The sequence below is a fragment of the Pseudophryne corroboree genome, chromosome 1 (assembly GCF_028390025.1).
Source record: "Pseudophryne corroboree isolate aPseCor3 chromosome 1, aPseCor3.hap2, whole genome shotgun sequence".
In the NCBI taxonomy this organism is placed as follows: Eukaryota; Metazoa; Chordata; class Amphibia; order Anura; family Myobatrachidae; genus Pseudophryne; species Pseudophryne corroboree.
In genome coordinates this window covers 429,851,984-429,873,459 of record NC_086444.1, presented here as the reverse complement: position 1 = coordinate 429,873,459, position 21,476 = coordinate 429,851,984, and positions in this window count along the sequence as shown.

Sequence of the window (21,476 nt, the reverse complement as noted above, 5' to 3'; positions counted from 1 at the left end):
CCACCACTCACCAATGATACTAGGTGATATAATCAGTGGCCCTCTGAAGTGGATTATATCTATATTATTTTATGAAATGGCGCTAAGGTATATAAGGTGTAACTGATACTAATTTATTGTTATGCCCTATGGATCAAATGGGGAAGACATTCGAATTAGCTGGAATTGACTATATTAACACACCAGCAGCAGGGATATAAGAAGCAACAATTGTTGCCAATGAGTAATAATATTTATCCTACACTGCCACTGAGTCAGAATGTTGTTACTTTTGTTAAAAATACAGTGTAAAAGGAGACAAAGAGACTTTTACATATACTTTATTGTCATATACTTTATTAGCCAATACTATGAGATGTCTGATAACATTGTAACAGGAGGCAGGCGTTGTTGGTGTTAACTAAAACAAGAACACAGAATAAGTGGTAACTTTTGTACTCTATTAATTAAAATCAGAATTTGAAAAGAAAAGCAGACTCTACACTTTACCAATTGTTACATAGTGTCTGCTGCTGCTGTAAGGGACGCGTGTCCCGGCCAATGTCTGGGAGCTGGGATTCCGCATCTCCCGCTGGTATCTGCCCAGCACCTAGCAACAGGCTGATGCCGGGCGCAACGCCTCCTGGTCCCTGCCCGGCGTCTAGCAACAGGCTTATGCTGGGTGCTGGGAGCTGCTGGACTCCTAGCAAAAGTGACGGCGGAGGCAGACGGCTTTCCCCATTGCTTAGTGTTTATATTAGGTGCAGCAGGGCCGCTGCACTGACTTATGCCCGGGAGGGTAGGGTAAACACTAGGCAATATTGCTCATGGAGAGTATTGTCTAGTGTGTGTGCACCTTTACAATGTTCCTTACTAATTAGAAGGATTGATCTCTGTTCAAAAACACAATCCAGAGAAATTCCACTTGAGGGGTTGAGCAATTGGAGTATTGAGGGGTGTTCCTCACTGCACAGTAACCTACAGTGTCTAAATAAATTAGTCCAGTAGTGAAAGAAATCTCAGAATAGTCTGTACAGACTGTAACAGACTAAAGCAGAGCCAATCAACAAGTGAAATGGAAACAAGCCTCCTCTTAATTACAGTAGAACACAGCTGCCCCTCTGCAGGTTCCTGCTGTCCTGTGAGTGCCCGGCGTCTGAGTAACCAGGCAACTCACTAGGACGCAGGGTGGAAACTCCTCCTGACCACCGCAGGCAGAGCATCCTGGTAACTAAGGAGCCAGCAGTTGGAAATGGGAGGACGTAAGCATCCCAGCCGCCTGGCAATGACGTATGCTGCCAGGGACACAGGCCGCGGCTCTCAATAGTGCAGCCCATGACAGTTACATCTAAGGTGCATTTTCGGCAAAATAAAAGACACCTAACGTTAGCAGAGTTGTACGGGACTTGGCAACTCACTCACGCCAGGCATCTCATGCTGCATGGTGTATTAAGACTAGGGGGGTTATTCAATTTGTCCCGATGGTGCCGGGTGATAAGTATTGCCGCCGGGGGCCATTTAATTGGCCCCGATAAGCCGGCGTGTGCCGCTGCTTATCGGGGGTTTTGCTTCGACTGCCTCTCGCAGGCGAAGCACAATGCCCGATAACAGCCTCGTTTTCATCTGTAAACGGGGCTATTTCACCCGAAAACACACAGGTTTTACTGAACCTGTGTATTTACGGATGAAAAAGCAGGTTTTACCGGCCGAGCTAATTAAATAGCTCAACTGCAGCATCCGAAGAAACATTGGGGGTTTTTACTCCCGAGTCTCTTCGGGCCAAATTGAATATCCCCTTAGATATATGAGCAAACATCTGTAAATGAGTCCTGAATTACTCCATCTTGTTTTTCAGATGTGTAGGTTCATGTTACTAACCTTAGGTGATCAATGTGGTGGAAGGTCCATTTTGAATAAAACAAATCCCATTGGCCCAGGCTACTGTAGCTATCCAGGGCGTGAGCAGTACTTGAGAAGGGGGTCCCTGCCTATGCAGGCTTTATAACAGTCACACATATGGACACAGGTATTCAAAGTGATGCAATTGCAGTTCTTGTGGAATAATTTGGGTGCCAGACCTTCTGTTATGAAAATATACTATTTATTATTCTCCAACTGCATATTACTTAAAGTAGAGATGTGCGCCAGACCATTTTTGCTGGATTTGGATTTAGATTTAGTTCTGATTCATCATCTGGCTTTGGATTTGACAAACTGCCATGACTGGTTTTAGATTTGGATTTAGATTTTTTAAGTAAAATTGACAAAAAGCTAAAATCACTTAATTTGGGCCTCTATTATTAACCTCAATAACATTTCCAGTCAAGTTTGACCAACTCACAGCTTATGATATTTTTTTTAACCATTATTGGGCAATGGGCTGCAGCGACCTGGCTGGTTACTAAGTGACAGAGCAGCGGCACAAGAACATGTCAGTTTATAGCACATCTATGAAACATTGCCATGCAGCAGTGGCAGTAATAAAAGTTGGTGCAATATGCAATTGTCCTTGGGCCCTCCCACCCAGGCCTTCCCACCCACCCTTATGTTGGATATTAAAAAGAACATGCACAGTTTAAGAAACCAGTCACTTCAGCAACAGGGACTGACACTTTTGAGACTGAAGTGCTTGCTTTGTTTGGGCCTCCACAAATCAATTTTTTGGAAGGACTACCACTGATCACTATTGAGGAGGTTAATGATGAGGGTGTTAATTACATTATAATCTTGTAAAATAAATTTCATGAACTCACCGCAAATTACATAAGATGGAGGAGGTGCCTAGAGGTGCTAACGACCCTACCTCTACTAAACATTACCTCACAAATGAAGCAGATGCTTTCCCAAACACTGCCAGGGTTTTGGTAAAAATAATCCCACACCCAAGTGGTGGCTCTTTTGGTTTTATGCCCAGGCATCACAATGGCTTTCTTTTTATCATGGGTAAGAATTGCAGCCAGTGGTGGCTTACTTACACAAACATCATCAACATCCTCATTTTCAGCGTCAGATAGTAGTACACACATATCCCCCTCATCCTGTTCCACTTCCACATGACTCCTCAATTTCTATTATGCCCTCATTACAATCTTTATGTGTACTGCTCCCCACATGTACAGATGGTGTAGCAATGGTGGAAGGAGGGGAAACAGGCTTTTCTGTGAGGACAGTGTGAGAAATGTCAGACTCACACATAGCTAATGTCGACAATCCTAAACATTCCTCAGAATGATGTTTCTGAATGCACAGTTTGTTCTACTGCCATAGTGGTTTTAATGTTTTTGGCACCTCTTCTAGACTCTGAGTAAAAAGTTCTTGCATCATCATGAGAGGCAGAAGATGCCTCACTGACAGCTGCAGAACCACAATTGAGAAATCAAGGTCAAGGCCCGAGCGTTTCCTTGCCAATGCGTGTGGTGAATGGCATGTTGGCAATTTTATGTTTTTCTGCACCAAACCTTCCCTTTATAAGAGGTGTATTTGTTTTTAACACTGTATATTGGGTTTCTGATTTTAGATGCCTTGACTTGACCTGCTATGCCCTTGAGCATTGGCTTTAGTAGATGATATTGCTGGACTAGTGTCATCATCATGACTGGTGGAAGCTGCTGTTTCACTAGTATTTGATTGTTCTTCTCTAAACTGATAGTTATCCATTTGTTGAGTCACAGATTACTGTGTGGATAATAGGGCTTATAGATGCATGTGAAAATAATGCACTTAGGTAAAGCTCACCAATCAACCAGTACAAAAACTATATATATATATATATATATAAAAATATATGCAACAATAGAAGAATTGGCGCCAAGGAGTCACATCAACTCCCACTATTCCAACCCTAAATTGGTTGTCACTCTTTAACATAAAATAATAACATGTTCCATCATAAAACATTTATGAAAAACATATTCAAATCAATACAGAGGAGATTTATTATTATTCCACACTTTAGGATGTATGACTCTTAGCGCTGAATACAAAATGTTGAAGGTTCACAACAATCTCCTCCCTCTCCTTCCAGTTGGTTCGGAGATAGCTTCACAACACAGACAAGCCAACGCGTTTCGTCTTATACAAAAGACTACATCAGGGGTTTCTCTATAATTGTAAAAGATCTTATCAGAGCTAAACATAAACATTCCTTAATAGAGAAAACTTACTACATTCCATTAAAACATATGAGGAACATATCATTACAGAGAAACAAGGATATATCCGAGCAGACAGGATGAAAAAGGATATTACAATTGCATCTTAGGTCATACCTTAAGTGGCTGAGAAGTATAGTTGTTTATACAAAAAGTATAATGCAACAAAACTTGTCCATACACGCATGATGGAAACTCCTATATAACACCGAGGCTTTCTGATGAACAATCAGTGTAGCCTAATTGGAAAAATATTGATCTCATCATATATACTGAATGTTCATATTGTGTATATATATAAAAAATCATAATGTCCCCTCACATACCTTCTGGTGAGCTAACTTGTACACAAATTCGGGAACCCAGGTACTGAAGGGTCACTTTAGAAAGGAGACCTAATAGATTCATATTTAGGGCAAATTAATAAATAATCATCATCAGATATTTAATTAGTCAATAATACCAATCTTTACTAAAGATGGTTAATACATTTTACAATGGAGCTTTATTAGAAAAACAACTTCTCCTTTTGGGTATAATATATACTGGAGATTTATGAGGCAGGAAACTATGTTACTGGTCATTACTGCCATTTAGACTCATAAGGCCCGTACACACTGGTCGATATATCGGCCGTTCTCTTGAACGGCCGATATATCGCGGGACCGTCGGCCAGTGTATACGGCCGATACGTCTGCGAACTCCGTCGTTCACAGACGTATCGCGTCGGCAGCGCAGCACAGCCGATGGCCAATATATCTACCTATATATTGGCGCGTCGCTGTGTGTGTACGGGGCGGTCGGCCGACCACCCGTACACATGCTGCGGCGGCCGGCGGTGATTGACAGCTGAACTGGGTGGGCGTGTGTACACGCCCGCCCAGTTCATGACGTCAGTCCCCGACGGATCGGGCAGTGTGTATGCTGAACACACTGCTCGATCCGTCCATAGATACATCTGCAGATCAATTGATCTGCAGATATATCTATTAGTGTGTACCCACCTTTAGCTATTGACTACTTTTATGGGTCCAGCTGCTTTGTTAGTTGACACAATAAAGGTACAGACCTCTAAACCCAAACATTAAAGTTGTTAGTATAAATTATCAGAAAAAATGGGCTTTTAATTGCATAAACTCCCCACTATCACAATATCAAGGGAAAGTGTGAAAGTGAATACATCTAACCATTAAAAGCACTAGAGTGCAATATTACAAATGTACATAGATAAATTATACAAAATAACCTTTACACACAAACAGAGCTTTGTTCAGAGTGGTATCATATTCACTCACCTTCTATGTGTCTGCTATGGACGCTCAGTACCAGTGCAATGAAGCACCAGACTGGATGTAGCTCCTTATAAAGGGAAAAGTGATGATGTCATCACATGCCCTATTTTGATTGGTACACAAATAAAGGTTTAATTTGACCTAGTTGTTAATGGTACACACTAACCAACCTATGGATTCTATCCTCTCTTAATTGGGAATAATTCACTATAATAATATTCACTCTTATAACCACCAAATGTGAGTAAAACATTAATTGTTATATGACCCATAATGCATTGCGGTATTAAACTCAATGAATAGCTGCTATAGTGAATGACTGACAGTGTTAATATCCAATCGTTGTAAGATAGGGGCGGGAACTATAGCCTCTAATGCTGAATTGGATGTATGCAGCATATTGTCTGCACTTAAAACACAGTGCTGTGGGGAATGTGTTTCCCATCAGCGCTATCTGTCACCTCCGATCGTTAAAACGAATGGTCCTAGTTTCTACGTCCGCCCGCTGCAGCGGGACCTTATGCGTTCCAACACCATCTTAGTTGTGCGTTCCACCAGCCCCGTCCGGCGCTTCCCGTCACCTGACCCGGTCACATGTAAGAGGCGGCCAATTGGAGGGCTCTCTACTGATTAGTGAAGCTAAAATGTCAAACAGCCGTACAATAGATGGCAGCCTAAGTGCAAATCTACCCCCAATTATATCAATCGTAACCGGCACCTTTTACCCATTAGTATCTTAACTATGGAGTATGCTCGCTTCTATTCTATACTTTAAAGAGAAAACATCTTATAAGTAATCAAGAGCTGTCATATTCCATATAGTATACCTGTATAAGCTATACAAATAGCCTTGAGTCCTTTCCAAAAATAGGGCTAGGACTTTTGTATAGTGTACCATTCTATGGGGTATATATCTCCCACATATATCCCCCGTATATCATAACTTTTAATATGGTATATGTTACGATATGATCACAAATATACCCATCTCTAGAAAATTAATTGAGGTCCTAAGAATATAGTATTTAAATGGGTCCAGAATTCCTCTAATGCCAGTATCAGTACACTTGAGTATATAACCTAATAAAAAATCATTACATTATTAATTAGCGCTACCTGTGATAGAGTATTACCCATACTTATAAAAAATCATTACATTATTAATTAGTGCTGCAAGTAATAGAGTATTACCCATACTCATAATAATAGGTGACTGCACTTATGTGCTAGCATCTTAACCTAAAAAAGATTAGTAAATAATTCTGCACTACCTTTACAATGATATCAACAAATTACTGTGTGTGAATCAACTCATACAAACTAATAGTTCATTTGAATTTAAATGTAAAACCAGTGATCCACTATATCCTGTGTTTCGCTAGTATGCTACATGTATTACTTGACTCTATGCTACTTTCCCTGATTTCCTACTGACTTGGAGTAATATACAGTACACTGACACCCCTATGAACAAAGCTCCATTTTTACAATAATCAAATAAACATAAGTACACATGACTGACAATTTGCATCGTTATATCTTACCCCTAAGGCCTAACCACCCTCTTAGTTAGAACTGGGGGAAGGTATATGTTATTATATATATATGTTATATTAATTAACTGAACCTATCGCTGGGCAGGGGTGATTTATGCGTTGGAGGAGGGTTTGCCTCCCTCAAAGGAAGACTGCCATGTCTATACTTTCGTTCAATCCGTCAGGAATGAGGGTATTTAGGGTAAAGATCCAATAAGATTTTTTTTTTGGTTAACTGTTTATCTCTATCACCTCCTCTCTTATCTTCCTGTATATGTTCAATCACTGTGAATGTCAAGCCCTGAACATCTGAATCATGTTTTTCCTGAAAATGGCGGGGGAGGCTGTGATTCTGAACTTTATTTCTAATATTCTGCAGGTGTTCCTGTATCCTTATTTTCAGGCTTCTCTTGGTCTTGCCTATATAGGATAACTTACAGCTACATTCGATCTTATACACCACATAATAAGTGTTGCAAGTAACCACTGTCTTTAAGCTGTGTATTCTATTACCCTCATCTTTCCAGTGGAAGCACTTCTTATCAACAAAGCGGTAGCGGTTACATTTATTACAAGGAAAGAGGCCCCTTCGTTTCATAAGAGGGTGTCCATTGGCGTTCTCCACATTTTGATGGGTGGCTTGAAGTTGACTAGGTGCCAATAAGTTCTTAAGATTTTTGGATTTTCTGAAGACGATGTTAGGTCTATTGGGTAAGTGCGGTCCCAATACCGGGTCTTTAAGGAGGAGGTGCCAATGCCGGTATGAAATGTGTTTGATCTTAACATTTTCTTGGTTGTATTTCATGATGAAGGGTCTCTCCAACTGACGTTTACTATTGGTGCGACCTTGGCCATTCAAAAGACTCTTTCTGTCAATCTCAGAGGCTCGGACCTGATCATTACGCAATTCTACCTATCTATATCCTCTTTCAATAAATTGTTCCACTAGGATGGATGATTGTTCCTAATAACTATCCATGCTGTTACAATTTTTCCTCATTCGCAAGAACTGCGAGTACGGGACAGTTGTCTTCCATCTGGTCAAATGGCAGCTGTTGGATGGTATGAAGCTGTTGGCATCGGTTTCTTTAAAAAAGGTTTTAGTTTTGAGAGCACCCCCATCATCAATACTCAAAAGAATGTCCAGATAATCAATAGTCAACGGATCTTGTTTGTATGTAAATTTAAGATTAAAAGTGTTATCCTGGAGTCTGGAAATTAATCTCTTAAGGGAGTCTGTCTCACCCTCCCAAATGAAGATCAAGTTGTCTATATATCTCTTATAGAATTTAATATTAAGACAACTAAATTCACCATCTGAGTATATGACGTCGTTCTCCCAGTTATCCATGTAAATATTGGCATACGATGGGGCAAATTTCGTTCCCATCCTGGTGCCTTGTTTTTGTCGGTAGTATTTTCCCTCAAACTCAAAAAAATTATGGTTTAGGATGAATAGGATACCTTCCAGCAGAAAAGCTCTTTCTTCTTTACTAACTAAAATGTCCTTAGTTAGGATCTTATTAACTGCATCACTTCCTTTCTCATGGGGGATGGAAGCGTACAATGCTTGTACATTGACCGTTACCCACCTATTAGTGGGCTGCCATTGGAATTCCTCAAGAAGTTTCAATAGATCCGTTGAGTCTTTTAGGTATGACAGCTGTTTCTTGACATATGGTTGGAGTTTAATGTCAAGAAAGTGTGATAGATTAGATGTCAATGAGTCTACACCTGCCACTATGGGTCTTCCGGGGGGTGGAGTCACCCCTTTATGTACCTTCGGTAGATGGTAAAACACCGGCATCGTCGGGGTCTTATTGTACATATAGTCAAATTCCTCCTTACATATGATTCCTCTACTCTTAGCCCCACATAATACGTGATGTAACTCCTCACAGAACAGCAGAGTGGGATCCCCTGATAGTTGTTCATACGTCGATGTATCTTCAATTTGATGAAGTGCTTCTTTAACATAAGATGTTCGGTCCTGAATAACGACAGCTCCTCCCTTATCGGCCGACTTGATCACTATTTTGTCATCATTTTTCAATTGTTTGATTGCTGACCTTTCTAGGGGAGTGAGGTTGCTGCAATATCTATCATCCTGAATCTTAAGTATCCTATAATCTTCTTTTACTGAATCAAAGAAGAAATCAATGTGATTCCCTCTAGACTCCACCGGATAATACCTGGAAGGAGGTGCTACTATAGGCTTGCTTTTAGGCTCATGGGTTATTTTAGGCATAGGATTTTTCAAAAAGTGCCATTTTGTATTCAGCGCTAAGAGTCATACATCCTAAAGTGTGGAATAATAATACATCTCCTCTGTATTGATTTGAATATGTTTTTCATAAATGTTTTATGATGGAACATGTTATTATTTTATGTTAAAGAGTGACAATCAATTTAGGGTTGGAATAGTGGGAGTTAATGTGACTCCTTGGCGCCAATTCTTCTATTGTTGCATATTCTCTATCTTTGTTCCCTTCTAACAGGGGACTTAGTCGAATAGGCTGCCTGTACCAAAAAATATATGTTTCATTTTAGGGTGATAGTTTCAACAAACTAGCGCAGAGGGAGAGTATTTGTTTTGAATACACACTAATAGTGTGTTTTGGGTACACACTAATAGATTTATCTGCAGATCAATTGATCTGCAGATGTATCTATGGACGGATCGAGCAGTGTGTTCAGCATACACACTGCCCGATCCGTCGGGGACTGACGTCATGAACTGGGCGGGCGTGTACACACGCCCGCCCAGTTCAGCTGTCAATCACCGCCGGCCGCCGCAGCATGTGTACGGGCGGTCGGCCGACCGCCCCGTACACACACAGCGACGCGCCAATATATCGGTAGATATATTGGCCGTCGGCTGTGCTGCGCGGCCGACGCGATACGTCTGTGAACGACGGAGTTCGCAGACTTATCGGCCGTACACACTGGCCGACGGTTCCGCGATATATCGGCCGTTCAAGAGAACGGCCGATATATCGACCAGTGAGTACGGGCCTTATGAGTATAAATGGCAGTTATGACCAGTAACATAGTTTCCTGCCTCATAAATCTCCAGTATATATTATACCCGAAAGGAGAAGTTGTTTTTCTAATAAAGCTCCATTGTAAAATGTATTAACCATCTTTAGTAAAGATTGGTATTATTGACTAATTAAATATAAGATGATGATTATTTATTAATTTGCCCTAAATATGAATCTATTAGGTCTCCTTTCTAAAGTGACCCTTCAGTACCTGGGTTCCCGAATTTGTGTACAAGTTAGCTCACCAGAAGGTATGTGAGGGGACATTATGATTTTTTATATATATACATTCAGTATATATGATGAGATCAATATTTTTCCAATTAGGCTACACTGATTGTTCATCAGAAAGCCTTGGTGTTATATAGGAGTTTCCATCATGCGTGTATGGACAAGTTTTGTCGCATTATACTTTTTGTATAAACAACTATACTTCTCAGCCACTTAAGGCATGACCTAAGATGCAATTGTAATATCCTTTTTCATCCTGTCTGCTCGGATATATCCTTGTTTCTCTGTAATGATATGTTCCTCATATGTTTTAATGGAATGTATTAAGTTTTCTCTATTAAGGAATGTTTATGTTTAGCTCTGATAAGATCTTTTACAATTATAGAGAAACCCCTGATGTAGTCTTTTGTATAAGACGAAACGCATTGGATTGTCTGTGTTGTGAAGCTATCTCCGAACCAACTGTAAGGAGACGGAGGAGATTGTTGTGTACCTTCAACATTTTGTATTCAGCGCTAAGAGTCATACATCCTAAAGTGTGGAATAATAATACATGTCCTCTGTATTGATTTGAATATGTTTTTAATAAATGTTTTTTGATGGAACATGTTATTATTTTATGTTAAAGAGTGACAACCAATTTAGGGTTGGAATAGTGGGAGTTGATGTGACTCCTTGGCGCCAATTCTTCTATTGTTGCATATTCTCTATCTTTGTTCCCTTCTAACAGGGGACTTAGTCGAATAGGCTGCCTGTACCAAAAAATATATGTTTCATTTTAGGGTGATAGTTTTAACAAACTAGCGCAGAGGGAGAGTATTTGTTTTGAATATATATATATATATATATATATATATAGTTCAATAGAAAGATATACGGCACTCCAGGACTTCAGGAAACATGCTTTGAGCAACCTCAAAAAAGCTGTCAGCACAGCATCTTGCAGATGTTGTGCTGACAGCTTTTTTGAGGTTGCTCAAAGCATGTTTCCTGAAGTCCTGGAGTGCCGTATATCTTTCTATTGAACTGTGCATTACCTCTTACGGGCACCCGGGCACCTCACACTGCATGTCTAAACAGGAGTGCCGGTCCTTGCTCTTATTTTATATATATATATATATATATATATAATTTTTCTATTTTTAAACCTGCATCTCAGTTCCAATTGCATGGATCACAGGGCTTATAAGTGCACCAACCAACCAGTCCAACAACAATAGAAATAACAATAGATAATTATATTATATATATTTTATTTTTCTACGTTTAAACCTGCAGCTCAGATCCAACTGCATGGATCACAGGGCTTATAAGCGCACCAACCAACCAGTACAAAAACATTAGATATAAATATATTTAATTTTTCTGTTTTTACACCTGCAGCTCGGTTCCAACTGCGGGGATCACTGGGCTTATAGATGCACATGAACAAAATGCACCTGAGTTAAGCACAGCCAATACAGCTAAATACACTGTCACTATATTGCACACCCACTTAGAGAAGTCTGGAGTTTCTGGAGTCTGGACACAGCACAACATAAACATCAGAATATAATGCAGGGTGCACCATGCCCCTATATACACTGTATATACATCTGACACTGGCTGAGGGGTGCACAGTGCCTGGCTGTGCAGGCCGGCACCACTTTGAGGCACCTAAAAAGTAGTTAATGCTTCGAGATTAAGCCACACCTTGGTGATTAGGTTCACCCTCTGCATTACGGGGACCCTGCCAAGCTCTCTACGGCCCTACATACAAGACTGGTACAGCTACAAATTACATAATAAATATTGGACTGATTATGTTTGATTCCAAATGTGAAAGCTTTAATTTATATATTTTTTTACTGCTCATGGTGTGATTATGGTGTGATTTTATGCTAAATATGGTATAATTTAGACTCTTGCAGTAGGGATTCACCAGCTCAGATTATTTGTGAAGATTTATGTGAAGCTGCCAATAAATATTTTTAGTGCTGCAGGTGACTACCTATACAGATGGATCCACATTTATCTTGACCTTTAATAGGATTAACTGAGACTGGCCAGTCAGACGTAATCCCTTGCTGTAATGACTTAATCCCCTGCTGTATTGTTCTCTGTATTGTATTGCAGCAGAAAACAATAGATGAAGGGTTTATGCTAATAAGTCATGTTATGCCTAGGCGCAGAAAACTAGTCAAGATAACCGTGGACCCATCTTTTTATATCCTGTGTGCTTTTTGGGTATTTGGCTTTAATCTCTTTCCTTCAATAAGAATTTGTGGTCAGATCAGTGGCAGTTCTAGGGGTGGGCAAGCAGGGCCACTGCCAGGGTGTGCTGCAGTCTGAGGGCACAGCCACAGTCACCCCGTTGGCACCTGCATGCTCTTTCCTGCTGCCAGCCTATGTTCTGTCCAAAGTCACAGCCTCAGCTGTCTGGGAGCAGAAGGAGTATGGCTGAGAGATCTCCCTATGGCTCCGCCCCTTCCATCTGAAATGCACTTGTAATACCATCAGTAAGGAGTATTACAATATATAATTGTCTGTACCATTATACTGTAGTACTCAGATTGGGGTCACTGGAGCCACAGATAATTTAATAAAATAAATTAGATGTGTATTATATGGCCTAACTCCTGATTAGTATGTACTGAGGCAGCCTGAATCACCTGTTACAGAACAGGTTTAATGTCCTATGGAACCTGCCATGTGCTCTAATTAACAGAGTGAATAAACAGCATTAAGACTGCAGTTTAAGCACTAAAAAGGTGCAAATTAATCTTGAAGTTGATGCAGGATTGATATTGTTATTTGGGGTGACGAGATCAGTATACATTAAGTAAAAACTATAACATTGAAACAGATATTCTAACACAATAATATATGTATGTGTAATTTGTAATATTGGACACAATAAATTGGTATTTAAATGAGACCACCACTCACCAATGATACTAGGTGATATAATCAGTGGCCCTCTGAAGTGGATTATATCTATATTATATAATTAAATGGTGCTAAGGTATATAAGATGTAACTGATACTAATTTATTGTTATGCCCTATGGATCAAATGGGGAAGACATTCGAATTAGCTGGAATTGACTATATTAACACACCAGCAGCAGGGATATAAGAAGCAACAATTGTTGCCAATGAGTTATAATATTTATCCTACACTGCCACTGAGTCAGAATGTTGTTACTTTTGTTACAAATACAGTGTAAAAGAAGACAAAGAGACTTTTACATATACTTTATTGTCATATACTTTATTAGCCAATACTATGAGATGTCTGATAACATTGTAACAGGAGGCAGGCTTTGTTGGTATTAACTAAAACAAGAACACAGAATAAGTGGTAACTTTTGTACTCTATTAATTAAAATCAGAATTTGAAAAGAAAAGCAGACTCTACACTTTACCAATTGTTACATAGTGTCTGCTGCTGCTGTAAGGGACGCGTGTCCCGGCCGATGTCTGGGAGCTGGGATGCCGCGTCTCCCGCTGGTCTCTGCCCAGCGCCTAGCAACAGGCTGATGCCGGGCGCAACGCCTCCTGGTCCCTGCCCGGCATCTAGCAACAGGCTGATGCTGGGTGCTGGGAGCTGCTGGACTCCTAGCAAAAGTGACGCCGGAGGCAGACGGCTTTCCCCATTGCTTAGTGTTTATATTACGTGCAGCAGGGCAGCTGCACTGACTTATGTTTAATGAGTTTTCTGATTGGGTCAAGCTACTGTAGTTTATATTCACTTCCAGTTCACTCCCAAATCATTGGTTATAGTTCCTGCTTCATGTGAGAACCTGTCAGCTCAGCGTATTCCTAAAGTTGGTTACCTAGTCTTGGTCGTGTTCCTGATCAGATCCAGTCCACCTTGAAATCAGGTTTTGTGTGGACCATCCACACAGATTTGTATCTTTTGCTCTTTATTTGTTTACCATCTTGTGCATTGTTATATTCTCATACCGTTTATACTCAGTCACTTATTCCACCCTGTGCATTGTTGCATTCACATACAGTTAGTGTTTAGTTTCAACACCATCCTGTGCATTGTTGCACTCACATACATTCTGTACTAATATTAGTTTGTGTATAGGGCAGTTTATCTAGGTTGAATCCTGTGAGCGTCTCTCTGCACTATACCTTACTCTTACCCAGCCTCCAATACTCGCCTTGTCCAGCCATAAGTTCTGGGGGCATCTGAGTATGGGGTGTACCTAATTCACCCTGGAAAGGTGGCTGTTAAAAGTGAAGCCTAGCATTGCTAGAGGCTAAAGGACTGGTGGGCAAGTGTAATCGTATGACCACCACCTGGTGCCGCCTGGTAGCCATTGTACAGTGTTGTCCTTATAAAACATACCCAGACTTCTGCGTCACTTAGTCCAGGTATCCACTCCGGATCATAACACATTGTGACAAATTGTATATCAGCACATAATGATCCCCATATCACATATTATATTACTGTAATAACAATATCACACTAATACCAAGTGATTAATGTATTAAACCTTAAAGTTAGGACAGTGTTGCCTAATGTTTTGGGACTGTTAATATACTAATACAGATTAACATATTGGCCCCCATTATACAGGCTGCAGATTCACCTCTTGTGGTTACAAAATATTAATTAACAATTTAAGGGCCTCAATAGTGCACTGTGCTTTTTAAATATTTGTAGTTTTGCACTTTTACAACTTTTATACACATTCTATACATGTTTGTCAGTGAATTCCATTTTAACCTCTATATTTCACTGTACTATCCACTGATGTGGACCTCTTAAACATATGTAATTATAAAATAAATGTTTTCTTGTACGTGTGTGCCCTTTAGGAACAACTCTTTGTTCTTTTATTTTTTTCTGTCTCAAATGAACCTGGTTGGAACAGGATTGCACCCCCCATAAATAGATCGCAATAAGCTAATAATGACAATTGGGACTTAATAGGTGAACTCACCATATGTATTAGTATGCAGATATAATTTGTCCTTTGTTTTATAGAGAAATTATTTAAACCAGCTAAGGACTGTGCCATACAGTTCACAGAAATTTTTGAGGATCTCAATCAGAATCCCATGATCCATGGTACCAAATGCTGCAGAGAGATACAGAAAGATTACGATTGAACAGTCACCTCTGTCTCTTGCCATCAGAAGATCATTTAACACACACCAGGGCTGTTTCAGTGCTATGTCTTCTCCTGAATCCTGCCTGGAATGGATCATAAATATCATGGGTGGTCAGGTGGGTTTCCAGTTTAACTGCAACCACTTTCACAATAGCCTTTCCTAGAAAAAGAAGGATTGATGCTGGTCTGTAGTTGGTTATGCAGTTGAGATCTAAATTTGATTTTTTAATAAGAGGACTGACAATTGCTTCCTTTAGTGGTACAGGAAAAATGCCCATCTGCATGAGTAGTGCGATATACTCTGAACCTAGTCCTGTCCAACTCTGGGCAGCGATGTACTCAAATGAGTCTGTCATTCCTATAAAATGGGCTCTAAGTTTAAGAGCTTTTTTAAAGTAGATAGCCACCCAACCTCCCCTGCGGTCCAGTCTTGGGTTGTGGATGACAGAGTATTTTGTTGGGATTGCAGCGTGCAAAATAGGTGCTGCATTTTCGCCTAGCCAAGTCTATAATACAGATTAAATCTAAAGATTAAATAATGTGGATAACATTTCTGTCAATCAATGTTACATTTGGAAGATGTCATCAACATCCTCATCATGACCTTCCTCACTGTTGGTAATATCATCAAAAAATATTACAGTAGCTCATCCCCACTGGAATCCACCATTACAGTAGAAATTATTATTGGTGGCACAGGTCTTCCTCATACAATTTGTAGTTCATTTTGATGAACATCAGTTTTTCAAATTTGTTTGGAATTATACTCCTATGCTGATCACTCACAAATTTCCTGGCTGTGAACTGGAGATTAGGTACACCAAAGCAAGTTTGTACAAGGTGATCCAAATTGTCTTTTCTACTTTCTAATTTGTACACTATCATTAAAGCAATCCTTCACTATTCTCTTGATATAAAGAGGTGTCAATATACGTGGGCAATTCTTCTAAGCCTGACCAGATGTCATAATGTTGTTTAACTCTGGTGTGTTGAGTTGATTCATCATCATTATCATCATCATCATCATCACCACCACCACCACCACCACCACCACCACCACCACCAGTGTGTCTCTTGTAAAAGGTTAGTTTTTTTTCTGGCAGCAGGATTTGTAGGAGAAACTGAAGCAGGCGATGTTGTCTTGTCATGTGCCACTTAAGATGACATCTTACTTGCAAGGAGCTCTATGCATCTCTAAAGATCTGTGTCAGTTTTATAGAAAGATGTTGCATAGGGCTTAAACCAAGGCTCTTTTGTGGTTGCCAAAATGTACTGATCCAATTGCAAGTTGTTGTAAATCCTTGGGTACTTGGGTCCCGTCAAAGTGTAAAAAAACTTGATCAACAAGTTCACTATAGTAAGCCAAATTGCTTTGTTTCATTTGATTTTCAGCTTCCCTAGCTTTTTCCCCCCAGTTGTTTAATAAAGGGATAAGGGTGAACTCAGACTGGCAGTGTCTGAAATCACTCCATTGGTTACAATTTCAAATGCTTTCAGTAACTTGCATAAAATGGAGTAATCTCCACTGTGCTGGACTAAGATAGCATGACCCCTCTCCCTATCACATGGCTTGATGTGTACTTGTGGATGTCTTATTTCTGTTCCTCTGGTTGATGAAGAATATAAAGGGTGGAATTCTGCCTGGTTATTACCTCTTGCTTCTGTTAGTGACATAGCAAATTTAATATCTCTTGCAGCTGCTGAGTTGCTGTACATGCGTTGCTGCATGCTGAATATGCCCAGAAATTTTATGAACCATAGCTAACATCTCCTTCAAGGACCTGTCATATTTTAAGAAATTCTGAACCACCAAGTTTATTGTGTGCACAGAACATAGTACATGTTGACATTCACTCAGTGTAATGCTTGTTTAATGTTAGTGTACATGCATGACAAATTCTGGGGAGAGTTTTAGTGGGGTAAGTCAATTTTATATCACAGCCATCAGATTTCCCCCCAAAATTGATACCAGTATACCGCTGAAGCCAGTGATACAGAGAGTAGCCTGTATAGTATTGTGTGTTAGATACTGCTCCTGATGAAGGCCATACACTCACCCATTGGACTGTAATGATCATGTAATCTTTAGATTGACCAGTACTTCATCCTCCTGAATTTTATTAACTTATTTTTCACCATCTACATTAGCTTCAGATACATAATTAGCCCCCTCATTTTGATGCAATCCCAAAGTAGCATTCTCATTTTCTATGTCTAAACTATCACCATCATTACTTTCGCTTCTACTCATCTTCACATTTGCAAAGGGTTCAGAAATGATGGAAAGAGGTTTCTTTATGATTACAGAATCAGAAATGTCAGACAAATAGCACTCATGGACACACTTAGACTCTCCTCAGGGATTTGCAAAGTTTGTTCAGATAGTTTTTGTCCTTTGTTTTATAAAGAAATTATTTAAACCAGCTAAGGACTGTGCCATTCCGTTCATACAAATTTTTGAGGATGTCAATCAGAATCCCATGGTTTATGGTATCAAATGCTGCAGAGAGATACAGAAAGATTAAGATTGAACAATCATTTCTGTCTCTTGTCAATATCATTAAACACACATACAACGGCTGTTTTGGTGCTATGTCTTCTCCTGGATCCTGCCTGAAATGGATCATAAATATCATGGGTAGTCAGGTGGGTTTCCAGTTGAACTGCAACCACTTTCACAATAGCCTTTCCTAGAAAAAGGATTGATGCTGGTCTGTAGTTGGTTATGCAGTTGGGATCTAACTTAGATTTTTTTAATCAGAGGACTAACAATTGCTTCCTTTAGTGGTTCAGGAAAAATGCCCATTTGCATGAGAAATGAGAAATACTTTGAAACCTAGTCCTGTCCAACTCTGGGCAGCGATGTACTCAAGTGAGTGTGTCATTTCTATAAAATGGGCTCCAAGTTTAAGAGCTTTTTTAAAGAAGATAGAGACCCCACCTCCCCTGCTGTCCAGTCTTGGGGTGGCTATCTGCTTTAAAAAAAATTGCAGTCCTTAATTTTATTAACTTCTTTTTGTCCAACACAATTTTCATCAACATCTACATTAACTTCAGATACATAATTATCCCCCTCATTTTATTGCACTTCTAAAGTAGCATCCTCAATTTTTATGTCTAAACCATCACCAGCATTACTTTTGCATCTACTCATCTTCACATTTGCAGAGGTTCAGACAATATGGAAAGAGGATTCTCTACGATTACAGAATCAGAAATGTCAGACTCACAAATAGCACTCATGGACACACTTAGACTCTCCTCAGGAATTTGCAAAGTTTGTGCAGATAGTTTTTTCTTCAGCTTAGTGTTATTTTTATGCACTGATTTGCCTGTTTTAACGGTGTCCCATCTAGACTCATGCAAGGTTACAGAAGAGGTCTGACTGTGTTTGGCTCTGTTTTTTACAATAGGTATTTTAGTATATGAAAAAGTGGTAGCAAGACAAACCACTTACAAATAAAGGCCATGGTCTGAGCCTTAATTTGCCACTGCATGTCATGTATTGCATGTTGGCAATATTATGTTTTTCAGCAGTGACTTTTTCCTTCATAGTTAAAGGTGATATTTTTTTAAGATTGCGAAGTACCGTTTAGATTTAAGGTGCCATTTACACCTTTTTTCCACTTAACCTGCTATAGAAGATGTTGAAGAAGTACTATGACTGCCAGTATTAGTACTGGATTGCTCCTAGTGTCCCTTGATAGATTTTTTTCTTTACACCAGCATAGGAGTAAAAATACTGTTGTTGAATTTAACTGTCACAACACCAATTGAACGTACGATGAGAAAGGGTAAATGTAGAACTGTTACTTTTACCATGGAGTTTTATTAAAATACTGGAAAATTTTGTTGACGCTGGTAAAGCAAATTATTTTTTACTACCTATGATTTCTAGGGTACAGCAAATGTTAACATGACAACACCAACTAAGTACAACAATATACTCTGCCTCTTAAAAACACACTGATTTTTTATAAATTTGATTATAAAAGACGCATATTGGGGTGTACAGATGACAGAAATACTACCGCACCAAGTAAGAACAGTAATATTTGCTGCAGCTCAAAAACACACTGTATAAATGTTTACATTTGATTATAAAAGACTGGTATTTGGATGCAGAAAAAACTGGGATACCACAGCACCCAGTAAGAATAGTAATATATGTTGCATCTCAGTTACACAATATACTCATTTTTAAATTCAATTATAAAAGACTGGCAATTTTTTTCACACAGTATGAAACTAAATTCTGTTATAAAAGACTGGTATTGGGGTGTGGAGATTATGGGGATACCACTGCACCCAGTAAGAATAGTAGTATATGCTGCATCTCAATATATTAATGTTTTATATTTGATTATAAAAGACTGGTATTTGGGTGCAGAGATGACTGGGATACCACAGCACCCAATTCAGTTATAAAAGACTAGCAAGTTTTTTTTACACACCAGGAAAATAAAATGTCTTCTTTGCAATAATTATTAATTGAATGCAGAGATGATGGGGATACACCCACACACACTAATAACAGTACTTTCTCTGTAGTCATAATGATTGATATGTCCAAAATGGGTGGGAGTTTTGCATAGGTGGCGCATATGTGTGCTTTCTTGTGAGGGATCGCTTATTAGGGAGAATTCAAATAGACAGGTCTGAACTTTAGTCTATTCAATTACAGAGCCTTTTGGTGTCTGTAAAAAAATTGTTTTCATGCCTAACACATAGAATCCAGATAAGTTTATGGAGCTATGCTTGAACGCTGCCAGCATTGCAAAAAATGTGGTCATTACAGGGGATTTTTTGGCGCTTGCTGAGGTCCCCCCAGAAAATCTCTAATTGGATAGCCCTGGGGGATCGATTAAACCTTTGTAAATTACTGCTGCTAATTGAATTCCCCCTTAGTGTATCTATGTTTAGCAATAGTGTGTTGGTCATTGCAGTAAATATGGTGTGTCTTGGTAATGCCCAGCGTTAGGCCTAAATATTGAAGATTTGCATACTCCTAATTTATTTATTAACCTCCCAATTTCAAGTAATGCTAACACAACTAGATAAAATCTAATCTTTAAGGGGTTTAAAGGAACATAACCACAGTAATAGCCTCGTAGAAATTGACCAGTTCATCGTGTTACATACTCTATATTCTAGATTGATAAAATAGATTTGTTTTTCTTTTTGTCTTTTCATTTGCCTTGCACATAGTGTTTTCTCCAAAATAATAACAAAATAAAATGACAGATTTCTAAATTTGATGGAAAATTAAGTGAAACATTGAAACTAATTGGAGCATCAAAATTGGTGTTGGTAAAAGATTAAACATATAATATGAAGTATATGTGCAATAGCACTTTGAACTTTCTTAGCAAAATCTTTTAATACTTTAGTGTATTTCAGCACATACATTTTATTAGATTTCCTGCTGCTAATAGGATCGCCGGGGCCAGCATTGTTTTTCTCGATGCCGGCAATTATCAGGGATTATGAAAGCATAATCTGCAATAATGGCCAGCCAGAGCAGTAAAAACACATGGGATTGGAGATTTATCCCCGATCCAATGTGTTATCGCATGAGCGTGGGTCCAATTTTGGCTGAAAAAAATGGTCTATAATTGGATACCATCGACAGTTAATTGCAATATCCGCCCATTTTTACCGGCTGAAAGTACTGCCCTAAATGTTTTGTAGTATTTACTGCTACAGATCCTGCCAGATCTGTGATTAGTAATTTACAGTATGAAGCCTATGTCCAACATTGTACTGAGCAAATATGTATGTATTTCTTGAGCTATCTTTGTATCATATAATGTGTAATCAATATCTGGATATTTTTTATGTTTCCTTATCAGCATCTACTCTATGTGGAATATCAAAATACTATAGTAATACTGTTACTTTATCTGGCACAGAGAGCTTTTTTTCCCATGTCCATCCAGGGCCGGCCTGAGCCTAATTTATTTGGTACATATTTTGGCGGCCCTTAGTGGCATGGCTTCATGGGGAAGGGGCGTGGTCACAGAACAGTATCAATTCATATTACACAGCACAGTAGAGCCACTTATACATGTCACAACACAGAAGAGCTGCTTATACACATTACACCACAGTAGAGCTGCTTATACATGTCA